Below are 13498 nucleotides of genomic sequence, written 5' to 3' on the forward strand. Positions count from 1 at the left end.
CACCTTACATGCTAGAAAGGGCAGTTAAAGCCCTTTATAATATGTAAGGTGTCCTGTTAAAGGTCACCTCTTTTGTGTGAATTATTTTGTAAATACGTAAATTATTAGAATACGCATGCTGGCCACCGGTAGAAAATTTCTGTAAATATTCTACCCTTATTATATATATATATATATAATATTCTTTTATTCTTTTATGTTTCAGTCATTTAACTGCGGCCATGTTGGAGCACCACCTTATAGATAACTTATGTATAAGTATGTGTGTGTATATATGTATATATATATATATATATATATATATATATATATATATATATGTATATATATATATATATATATATATATATATATATATATATATATATATATATATATATACATACATATATATATATATATATATATATATATATATATATATATATATATATATATATAGTGACAATGAGGATAGACCTCTTATATCGTAAAGCATCAAAAATTATTTAAGTTTTAAAACAGAGAAATCTAATGGATACAAATTGATTAATTAATTAATTAATTAATATATTCACCTACAATTGTTTCACTTCACAAACAAAATTAAAGCTACAAAACATATATAAATATACAATTTTGCATTTCAAATACCTTGGATGGAAAATCAAGGCGTACAAAGAACAATCCAAGGATTACATTATGATCCATTGGAATACTCAGAATATGCTCCATTAGATCTTCGTTTTTTCAAACTTTATATATATATATATATATATATATATATATATATATATATATATATATATATTACATATACTTATCTATATGTATATATATATATATGTATATGTTTATATACATATGTGTAAGATACATATGTATGAATATACATACATACATATATACATACATACATATATATATACAAACACAAACACACATACACGATCACATGTGCAAGTATATATTTGTGCTCCTAGTCTTGAGATTTTCACTCATTTGACTGCGGCCATGTTGAAATGACATATATATGTGGATGTATTTTCATTTGTGCTTGTATATGTATAGACACACACACACACACACACACACACACACACACACACACACACACACACACACGCACACACACACACATTCACACAGGCACACACGCACGCACATACACACATACACACATAGTCATATTCTGATTGAATCTTCCATGTGTTAACTTGTACCTCCTTGTGACATTTCATTTAACCACGATATCCTTGTCCTGAAAAGTAGCCTGCGATGTACATATCTGTTGGATATTTACCACTTCTTAGATTCTGCTCGGTATGAAACACATGGCGTCCAGATCTTATGTATTCCATTTTTTAACTTTTGTATTCTTATTCGCGCATCCGGCAACCTTGGTCGCCTACCGTGAAATATAAAAAGAACTTTTTTCAGTTTATCGTACTTCGATACGAAAAAGCTACAACCTTCTGTCTCAATAAACCACTATTGGTCTCTGAAAGTTGTTTTTAGATTTACTACGGATTGCTTGAAGCTAACTTTCTCCCTACACCTCGATTCCTGAATCTTACATATATATATATATGTAAAATAATTAAGATGGCTAGACACAATATAAAACAAAAATTGAAAAATTCAGTCGTCGCTATTAGTGACTGAGGGTGCAAGGTAGCACCTATATTACTAGAAACAAGAATCAAAAAACTTTTATAACCACAAAAGCACAGGACTATGTACTGACAGAGAGAAAACTGCCCCACAGCGAGTGAGTGCACTATATTGGCAAGCCAATTTCGCTTGGAATTAAAGTTCATCAGTAGTACTACTCCATCACTGATGGTTAAGCCAAGTCCTACCTGTCAGTATAAGAATCAATGGCTGATCCAGTAAAATGGTAATGTGAAAATTATAAAATAATTAAGGTGGCTATATATAAATATATATGTGTGTGTGTGTGTGTGTGTGTGTGTGTGTGTGTGTGTGTGTGTGTGTGGATATATACTCTTTTACTCTTTTACTTGTTTCAGTCTTTTTGACTGCGGCCATGCTGGAGCACCGCCTTTAGTCGAACAAATCGACCCCGGGACTTATTCTTTGTAAGCCTAGTACTTATTCTATCGGTCTCTTTTGCTGAACCGCTAAGTGACGGGCACATAAACACACCAGCATCGGTTGCCAAGCAATGCTAGGGGGGGACAAACACAGACACACAAACACACACACATACATATATATATATATACATATATACGACGGGCTTCTTTCAGTTTCCGTCTACCAAATCCACTCACAAGACTTTGGTCGGCCCGAGGCTATAGTAGAAGACACTTGCCCAAGGTGCCACGCAGTGGGACTGAACCCGGAACCATGTGGTTGGTAAGCAAGCTACTTACCACACAGCCACTCCTTTATATATATATAACGAATAAAAAAGTTTGGAATGGTACAACAATGCACTATATGGGCTACATACCTGTTGTAATTTAGTCATCCATAGTCTGATATGATATTTCGGAATAAAATTCTTTCTTGAGATATTCTTAGATGGAATCGCTGCTATAATCGGTTTTCTAGCAGCTTTTCTTTTTTCTTTTATTTTTATTTTTTGGAAGCGTCAAGAACTCCGACGAAGTCATCAAAAGACTGCACCAATTGCCCCTAGACCAACTCAGACAAAACAGATATACCTTTAGTCTCGACGTTGTCTCAATGTACACAAAGGTGCCAGCACACTCGGCGGTCAACCTATTGACTGACTGCATAGTAGCGTCCGACATCCAATGCTTCGGACTTACCGCAGCAGATATCCACCAACTTTTGTCCATCATCGTGGACAACACCTACTTCTCTTTCCAGGTCCACATGTACAAACAAACAACAGGTCTCCCCATGGGGTCTAGTCTCTCGAGCCATCTCCGCTCATGCACCTTCTTCACCAGGTACGTAGATGACATCCTCATACTCACATCCTCCCGTGAAGAGGCTGACAGAATATTCGAGACGTTCAATAACATGGGCATGAACATAAAGTTCACTAAAGAACATCCCGACATCACTGGATCACTATCATTACTTGATTTCAAACTGAATATAACGGAAGAAGGGGAGATCCACACCTAGTTCTACAGGAAAGCAGCTAGTAGAGATATGTTTGTGCAATACAATTCAGAACTTCCACTCGGTGCCAAAATAGGTTATGCCAGAAATGAACTTGCACGTATCCTGGGTAAGTGCAGCAGAACGGAGGACAAGGTGACCCACACTACACGCTTCCTAGATATATTGAAAACCAACGGGTACCCTAGATCCATTGTAAATTGGATTAAGTACCCGAGACGACCAACACGCCGAACACATAGAAAACCTAGCAACACATGGCTACCTTAAAATACCCCATTTTAGCGAGAGGATAACTACATCCACCCGAAGAGCCATAAGAAGAGAAGGGCTAGACATACAACTAGCCCATTCCGGTCCCTCTCTGAAAGGACACCTCGCTAATAAATGAACAAGGGACAACAATCAATGTACACTAACAAACTGCCCCATCCGTGACACAGATTTATGCCAACATGTAAATATTGTATATAGAATACAATGTAACAAATGCAACAAGTTCTATGTGGGTAGCACAACAAGACCGTTGCACGTCCGCATCAAAGAACATCTGAACATGAGAACCTACTCCTTAAGAAAACATCTAGACATGTCGGGACACCGACAAAAGCATAACAGTCACAATTGAGGCCAATGAAAGAAATTTGGGTAATTTAAGAATTAAGGAAGCTATACTCATACGCAGACTAGGGCCCCAAATTAACAACAGGCTGGAGGTTGGTAATCAATATGTTATTTAGCTACATCTGGATGCGTATAGGTTTACATTTGATAATATGTTTGCCTGTAGTTTATAACAAAAAAAAAAAGAGAAGAGAAAAAAGGGAAAAAAGGAAGCTGCACGTATAGTACATAACTTAGAAGCTGCGCTACAGATGTACCAGCATACTCGAGATTGAGATATGGCCGACCTTACGTACTTCTCATGAAGAATTCCGGAAGGAGCTTCGTGGGACCACTGCTGAGACGCTTCCAGAAAATAAAAAAATAAAAAAGAAAAGCCGTTAGAAAACCGATTATAGCAGCGACTCCATCTAAGAATATCTGAAGAAGGAATTTTATTCCGAAATATCATATCAGACTATGGATGACTAATTTACAACAGGTATATAGCCCATTGTTCGTATTATAGTACATTGTTGTACCACTCAAAACTTTTTATTCTTTACAAACAATACACAATGCTTCAAGCGAACTACAATACTGTCGTATATATATATATATATATATATATATATATATATATATATATATATATATAAAGTGTAGTATATTGCCACTTAAGTGTGGCTGACCCCTAGGGGTGGATGTTACTGTTGCTTTTAGCCCCAGGAGGACATCTCCTCCAGCTGGCTTATCGACACACGACTGTGTCCTGTTTGCCAAGGGAGTTATCCCTCTCACCTCGACCAGCAGCACGAACGTATCCGGATTTCAGGGTTATTTCCCTTCGTCGGCGTTCGACAGCTGATGACCTTGGTGAGAGAGACAAAAACCTGGCAAACCTTATATCTTCTTTTCCAGTGACATTCTTCACTGATATTGAAAAGGTGAAAACAAGCAATGTTAATTCTCTAAATGAAGTATTAACAGTAACTGCACGATAAAGTGTAGTATATTGCCACTTAAGTGTGGCTGACCCCTAGGGGTGGATGTTACTGTTGCTTTTAGCCCCAGGAGGACATCTCCTCCAGCTGGCTTATCGACACACGACTGTGTCCTGTTTGCCAAGGGAGTTATCCCTCTCACCTCGACCAGCAGCACGAACGTATCCGGATTTCAGGGTTATTTCCCTTCGTCGGCGTTCGACAGCTGATGACCTTGGTGAGAGAGACAAAAACCTGGCAAACCTTATATCTTCTTTTCCAGTGACATTCTTCACTGATATTGAAAAGGTGAAAACACGCAATGTTAATTCTCTAAATGAAGTATTAACAGTAACTGCACGATAAAGTGTAGTATATTGCCACTTAAGTGTGGCTGACCCCTAGGGGTGGATGTTACTGTTGCTTTTAGCCCCAGGAGGACATCTCCTCCAGCTGGCTTATCGACACACGACTGTGTCCTGTTTGCCAAGGGAGTTATCCCTCTCACCTCGACCAGCAGCACGAACGTATCCGGATTTCAGGGTTATTTCCCTTCGTCGGCGTTCGACAGCTGATGACCTTGGTGAGAGAGACAAAAACCTGGCAAACCTTATATCTTCTTTTCCAGTGACTTTCTTCACTGATATTGAAAAGGTGAAAACAAGCAATGTTAATTCTCTAAATGAAGTATTAACAGTAACTGCACGATAAAGTGTAGTATATTGCCACTTAAGTGTGGCTGACCCCTAGGGGTGGATGTTACTGTTGCTTTTAGCCCCAGGAGGACATCTCCTCCAGCTGGCTTATCGACACACGACTGTGTCCTGTTTGCCAAGGGAGTTATCCCTCTCACCTCGACCAGCAGCACGAACGTATCCGGATTTCAGGGTTATTTCCCTTCGTCGGCGTTCGACAGCTGATGACCTTGGTGAGAGAGACAAAAACCTGGCAAACCTTATATCTTCTTTTCCAGTGACATTCTTCACTGATATTGAAAAGGTGAAAACAAGCAATGTTAATTCTCTAAATGAAGTATTAACAGTAACTGCACGATAAAGTGTAGTATATTGCCACTTAAGTGTGGCTGACCCCTAGGGGTGGATGTTACTGTTGCTTTTAGCCCCAGGAGGACATCTCCTCCAGCTGGCTTATCGACACACGACTGTGTCCTGTTTGCCAAGGGAGTTATCCCTCTCACCTCGACCAGCAGCACGAACGTATCCGGATTTCAGGGTTATTTCCCTTCGTCGGCGTTCGACAGCTGATGACCTTGGTGAGAGAGACAAAAACCTGGCAAACCTTATATCTTCTTTTCCAGTGACATTCTTCACTGATATTGAAAAGGTGAAAACAAGCAATGTTAATTCTCTAAATGAAGTATTAACAGTAACTGCACGATAAAGTGTAGTATATTGCCACTTAAGTGTGGCTGACCCCTAGGGGTGGATGTTACTGTTGCTTTTAGCCCCAGGAGGACATCTCCTCCAGCTGGCTTATCGACACACGACTGTGTCCTGTTTGCCAAGGGAGAAGAATGTCACTGGAAAAGAAGATATAAGGTTTGCCAGGTTTTTGTCTCTCTCACCAAGGTCATCAGCTGTCGAACGCCGACGAAGGGAAATAACCCTGAAATCCGGATACGTTCGTGCTGCTGGTCGAGGTGAGAGGGATAACTCCCTTGGCAAACAGGACACAGTCGTGTGTCGATAAGCCAGCTGGAGGAGATGTCCTCCTGGGGCTAAAAGCAACAGTAACATCCACCCCTAGGGGTCAGCCACACTTAAGTGGCAATATACTACACTTTATCGTGCAGTTACTGTTAATACTTCATTTAGAGAATTAACATATATATATATATATATATATATATATATATATATATATATATATATATATATATATATATATATATATATATATATATATATATATATATATATATATGTATATATATATACATATATATATATATATATATATATATATACATATATATTTAACTGAATAAAAGAAGGTCAGTGGTATAAAATTATGGAAATATATACATAGATATTCTAGTGCAAAATGTAAAGTCTCTTTAAACTTATTAGCTCAATCAAAAGTAGACACCTTAGCTTCATCAGCCAGAAAGAATATTTCAGGGCTTTTCGCGGCTAATAATTACACCTGGAAGATGTTAGATTAATTTCAACCGATGAAGCCTATAATTCATTCAATTTACAGTAACACAGCGTGTCCCGGTAAAATACCTCTTTTACACTTTTTTCTCTTACTTATTTCACTCAATAGACTGTGGCCATGCTGAGGCAGCCACTTGATTGGCTAAGTTGATCCAATCGACCCCAGGACTTATTTCTAAAGTCTGGTATTTACTCTGTCGGTACATTTTGCTGAACCGTTAAGTTACAAGAACGTAAACAAATGCTGGTTGTATCCTTCTATCCTTCTTTTGATCTTCGTTACCATCTACCTACTCATTTTTCAAGTTTCTTTTCATTCCTCTGTTTCCTTACCTGTTTTGATCCTCTTCGATAGTCTTTTCTCACTTTCCTTCTCCTTCTCCCCCCCCCCCCCCCCCTATCTCTCTCTCCTTCGACTTGCGTGTTTATCTTTGTTTCTTTCCCATCCTATAAGACATTACAAGTTCCGCTCTTCCTGTTTCTGATTTCTTAGGTGATATTTTCCCCACAGGCTTCTTTTATTCTTTTACTTATTTCTCAAGACCGAATCGCACACAATTATTCTTATTTGCGTTACTTCGTAGACCTTATCTTAATTTTGTCGCCAGGTCGAAAGGCGTTTGCTTTGCTTTGTATTGTTTTCCCTTCTCAGCTCGTTTTTATTTGCCGTTCGGTCCACACACCTAATTTTTCAATTAATGTTTAGTCTCAGTCTATTTCTTTCATTGTTTGTCTTTAATGTCCACTTGTCTATAGTCCAGCAGCGTATGCTGCTGAGATAACCAAACCAAACAATATCGTCGGGAGGTGACGAAATTATCATGATACCTGGTTGCCAAAATGCTGGACGATAGAACGTGCTTGCGTTCATTTGTGTATTTTGTCTTTTTAAAATCATTTGTATTTCAAGTTTTTCCTTCACTTGTCCCATTTGTGTATTTTATACACACACACACACACACACACACACACACACACACACACACACACACACACATATATGAATGTTTTGCACAGAATCCATTCCCACTCATTAAACTACAAGGCATGATCCAAAAAGAAGAGCAAGACGACATCATTGGGTGTATTTTCAGTCGCAGGTTTTATATCAGTATCTTTCTCCCAGTCTTTGCCCAATCAAAAGCTTACCGCAAGACAGCAGTGAATGATTTGAATTCCGAGTTACCTTCTCGTCTGCAAATTAAGGGGGTAAAAAATTAGAATAATTTATTACCAGTGGTTCGCATGCGTAATAAAAGTCCTAAGACAACATATTTTTACATATAAGAGTGTATAAAGATTTATACACAGAGAAAAGACTCTTGACAGGACTTCTTACATGTTAAAAAGAGCAGTTAAACCCAAACCTCGGAAAGAATAATTCTAAGTCACGTAACACAGTAGCAAATAATAAATTTCTAATTCTGACGCCATATAGTGCACAGTTTAAATTCATCATTCGCTGCTGAGCTATGTGACTGCGCCTGCGCGCTTAATTAAAATCCATAATGTATAAAGATGCAGCACGCCCGTGTTTTTCGGTACGTATTAAAGCTACATAATTATGCATTCTTCTAGCGATCCCCCTGATGAACTACAGATGACAAAATAAAATATTTGCTCATTAATTGGGAAAATCGAGTATGAGGTTAACTAATAATCTTTTGCTTCTATTCATTCTAGTGCCATTATCGGTGTGCCTTTAGAATTATTGTTTTCGTGGTTCGGGTTTAACTACCTTTTTATCATGAAAGAAGTTCTGTCAAGGATCTTCTCTCTGTGCATAAAGTTTTATACACTCTTATATATATATCTATATATATATATATATATATATATATATATATATATATATATATATATATATATATAATATGTTATATGTATGTAAATATTATATATATGATATATATATATATATGTATGTAAATATAAATACAAGGAATGTAATAGAGTATGAAAATATAAAAGAGAATATAAAAAAGGAATATAGAATATAAATGTAAAAAAAAGCTTAAAAATATACAATGATTACACTCCACACACACACACACACATGCACAAACACACACACACAGCATCATACCAAAAAAATCCTGCCACACACAGTAGGAAATGTATATATTATAACGTATTATGTAACCTGATGAGGCTTCTTCTGCAATATGGGGTGCATTCGATTCCATTATCTTCGTGTTAAATAAAGCTTACAGTACACTCTGTCTTCCCTATCAATTGTTTAAAACACACACACACACATACACATTCATACATTCAGCCATATAACGTATACATCATATATACCCATATATTTATCAGTCGTTTGCCTTTTTGTTATTATATCTCTGTATATCTTTATTCTATTTCGTCTATTTCTTTTATTATGTATCTTTCCGTATATTTTAATTTTTACTTTCCGTTATATTTTTCATTACATTTTAAAATCATTTTTTACTATTTTTCTTTAGTTTTAATCAATATTTTATTATTTTTCATTATTATTTAAAATTTTTATTATATTGCTTTTATGTATTTAGTACTATTTTCATTTTTAGTTTTATGTTCATTTCCATATATATTATTACAATAATTGCATTCATTGTACCTCCAGTCACCTCCACCCCACAATCCTCTAATATCCAATATTAAAAATATTATTCCCAACCCATTTCTTAATTGTTGTAATAATAATTATTTTATCTTCTAATTTTTAATTTCTTAAATTCTTAATGATTACTTCATATTTTTCAATGTTAATTGATGTGTAAGATTTCTCGCCAAAAGTTTAAATTCATCTTTCAGTTCTCAAATACATTTTACAGGAATAGGTGTTATATATAACTCGACGGAATTACAGACATACAGACATATAGACATATAGACTAATAGAGATGTAGATAAAATGTCAAACATAGAAGCAAAAAAATCAATGTATATATACACATACATTCATATAACATACATATAAGTAATCATATTGATATACTTTCATATATATATATATATATATATATATATATATATATATATATATATATATATATATATATATATATATATATATATATATTATTATTATTATTATATGTATATATTTTCTCTTAGTTAATAATTAACTCCGGCAAAATAAATTGGTTAATAGATACCAGGGTTGCAAAGATCACAAAATGACTGTGGTGTAACTCCTGTTTATGAGGTAGAAACTCCCTGTTATTTTGGGTATTTGAGTAAATATAAAAATTTAATAAATGGAGTAATACGCATATGTTAAATGAATTCTTTTATTTCCGACATATGTTTCGAAGATTACAAATGGTTCCTTGCAAAGGAATGAATGATGTTGATAAAGATGTAATCTTCTCTTCAGGGAAATACATAGGATCCAACTTAACCGTAAGACATTTTAACCGAATGTCTTAGGAAAGTCTTTATCAACATCACTCAGTCCTTTGGAAGGAACCATTTGTAATATTCGAGACATATGTCGGAAATAAAAGAATTCATTTAACATATGCGTATTACTCCATTTATTATATATATATGGGCTTCTTTCACCTTCCGTCTTCCAAATCCCCTGACAAGGCTTTGGTCGGTCCGAGTCTAGAGTACGAGAGACCTGGCTAAGGTGCCACGAAGTGGGACTGAAACCGGAGCCATTTGGTTGGGAAGCAACCTTCTTACCACACAGCCAAGTCTGCGCCTATGTATATATCTATATATATACATATATACTTCTTTTACCTTTTACATGTTTCAGTCCCAAGGCTGTGTCCATGCTGGAGCATCGCCAGTATAATCACCTATTCAGTGACCGTTCTTATGCGATAAGCTTTTGGTGAAGGAGAGAGTTCGACACAACTAGCAGGAAATCAATTTGTTTCTTGAAACCATCTACTCCTATTCCATAAAGATCACTCAAATATATATATATATATATATTTATAATAAAGGATAATATCTGTTATCAAGTAGCCAGCATGTAATAAACTATATGGGTAACAATTAATACAAAATATATAATTATATGAATATAATTATGGTAAGGGCTAGAAATAGACGTCAAATGGCTCTAAGAACTACATTGTCTACCACATTGGCACGGGCTGAAAGCGAGAGAAATGAACAAAGAATATTTTTTTTAAACGGTTTAACCATAGATCGATTTCTAGTTTAGGGATGTAACTCCCTTTACCGTCTTCAGAATTGTACAACTCAAAGTACCTAATTATAAACATTTATACATACCCATACGAATATAATGTATCCACAAGCGCATATACAAATCTTCACACTTATATATATATATATATATATATATATATATCAGTATATACGGAGTTCGATTCTCCGTAGATGCCTCCTGGTAACTTTTTTTCATCTTCCATCTTAGGGTAAATACCGCGTTCGAAATTTACTTCATTGTCTGTAAAATATTAACATATATATATATATATATATATATATATATATATATATATATATATATATATATATATATATATATATAAATATATATATATATATGTATATATGTGTGTGTGTGTGTGTGTGTGTGTGTGTGTGTGTGTGTGTGTGTGTGTGTAATTATATATATATATATTGCAGTACACTGTCTTTCCTATCAATTATTCAAAATATACTAAATGTGCACCGAGGAATTTCTTACGTAGATTTAGCGACTAAAGTACTGTACCGTGGATGACGCCTGGGAACCGTATGTGGTAAACGTGCTCTCAAGACACACTACGAGGAAATGCCCAAAACAAGGGTTGGGTACATTTTAAAGTCTCCTATCTATACTTTAATCTTAAACTTAACCTATATATATATGCATTTATCTGCTTATATGGTTAACATTTTATTTATATTTCTATCTATTAGTCAATAGAATGTCTGTATTTCCGTTGACCTATATATAACACCTATTTCTATAAGGTGTATTTATAACTGAAAGATGAATTCAAACATTATTGAAGTGGACAGATGCATAACTATGTAAATAGGTATATAGACATGTAAATTTAGATAAAAATTAACCACACACACACACACACACACACACACACACACACTCACACATCCCAAAGTGTCAGTATAGTGTAATTTCCTTTAGAAAAATCAATTGTCTCTATTGGCGCGGTTTTACAACAGCAACAGCACCATTATTATTTGGAGGACTGCTGAGAAATTGTTAGATTCAGTAATAACATTTCTAGTTGATGTGGAGGTGGAATTTTATCAAAAGGAAAGTTTCTTAGACCCAGAATCTTGACATCATTCATTTCCATATCACCACTATTCCATGAAATGATTGCTACAAAAACTGATGTATTGACGAAAGTATATCTTACAAAGCTATTGTTAACAAAGACAGTGTTATTAAAGGATATTTTACGAGGCTTTATGAGCATGACCGCTAGAATGTTTTATCTTACACCAAGGCAGCATTCCAAAATCCAGTTGCAGTACCATTACCAGTACAAACATTTGAAATATTTTATTGGTTGTATAGGAAATCCGATACGTATATGAAGTGGGTGCTAAAAGGTTCCTGGCTTTGGGCAAAAGAAAATACAGGAGGATCAGTTAAATACGATTTTATTCAACATATTCCCCTCTTAGATTCACATACTTGTTGCAACGATCCTTCAGTTTTTCTAAACCCTGTAAAAGAACTCGGAAAGTTGGGCCTCCAACCAAGCCTTTCGTAATACCCTTAAATCCAGAAACTTTTCAGCAATCTTCATGAACCTGACATAGAAATAGTGATATTGACAGGGCTTATCTCAAAAGAAAAGAGGTGGGAAAGAAAATTAAGATTAGTACAGACAACCTCCGAGTATCGTATGGTTGCATTCAACCATTGCCAAAGAACAGCACCAAAAAAATATACAATCACTGAAAAGTAAAGAGGAGGACGTCCTACAGATTTCTAGTTAACTCCATAACGACTACTTACTTTCATCTGATCCTATTATGGCTGGACTAGCATATTTCAACAAAGAACTGTAACTTTCCATAAATATCTGGCACTCTCCTTAAATAACTTGGAATTGACGATAAAGAACAGAAACTCTGTCTCATAAAACAAGTTATCCATGAGTTTACCTGTAAACTGAACGATGATACAAGCATTAGCAGGAAGTATAGCCTCTCTTGAATTCGTGACCGTTACATCAAGTTATATTTCGAACTGTTATGATTTTTAGAATTCAAGAGCAGAAGATAAGAAGATAGCCACGAAATACTTATTGGACAAAATGAAAGAAAGAGTAATGGTTTGCTTTTATGTCAAGTTGTAATCCTCCACTACAATTACCTACCTACCTACCTACCAACCTACCTACCAACCTGCCTACCTACATACTGTTGTGATGAAAGTCAAGACGCCCCCTTGCAAGAAATAGACTGGACCGAGAGATTATAGACAGTAGTGGTCGGAGTGAAGTTTGTGTGTTAGTTCGAGTTGAATTCGCGGTGAAGTCGGAAGGTGTCGGTTGGTTAGTTCGTTTGGAATATTGATTGTTGGTTCGTGAAGAGATGGTTGGATCGTCACGTTGTTATTACGACTGCATCGTTATCTTGTCTACTGTTACTACACTGGTACAGTGTATCTAAACCATCCGTCAC

The sequence above is a fragment of the Octopus bimaculoides genome, chromosome 16 (assembly GCF_046866305.1).
Source record: "Octopus bimaculoides isolate indiv1 chromosome 16, ASM4686630v1, whole genome shotgun sequence".
Lineage (NCBI taxonomy): Eukaryota > Metazoa > Mollusca > Cephalopoda > Octopoda > Octopodidae > Octopus > Octopus bimaculoides.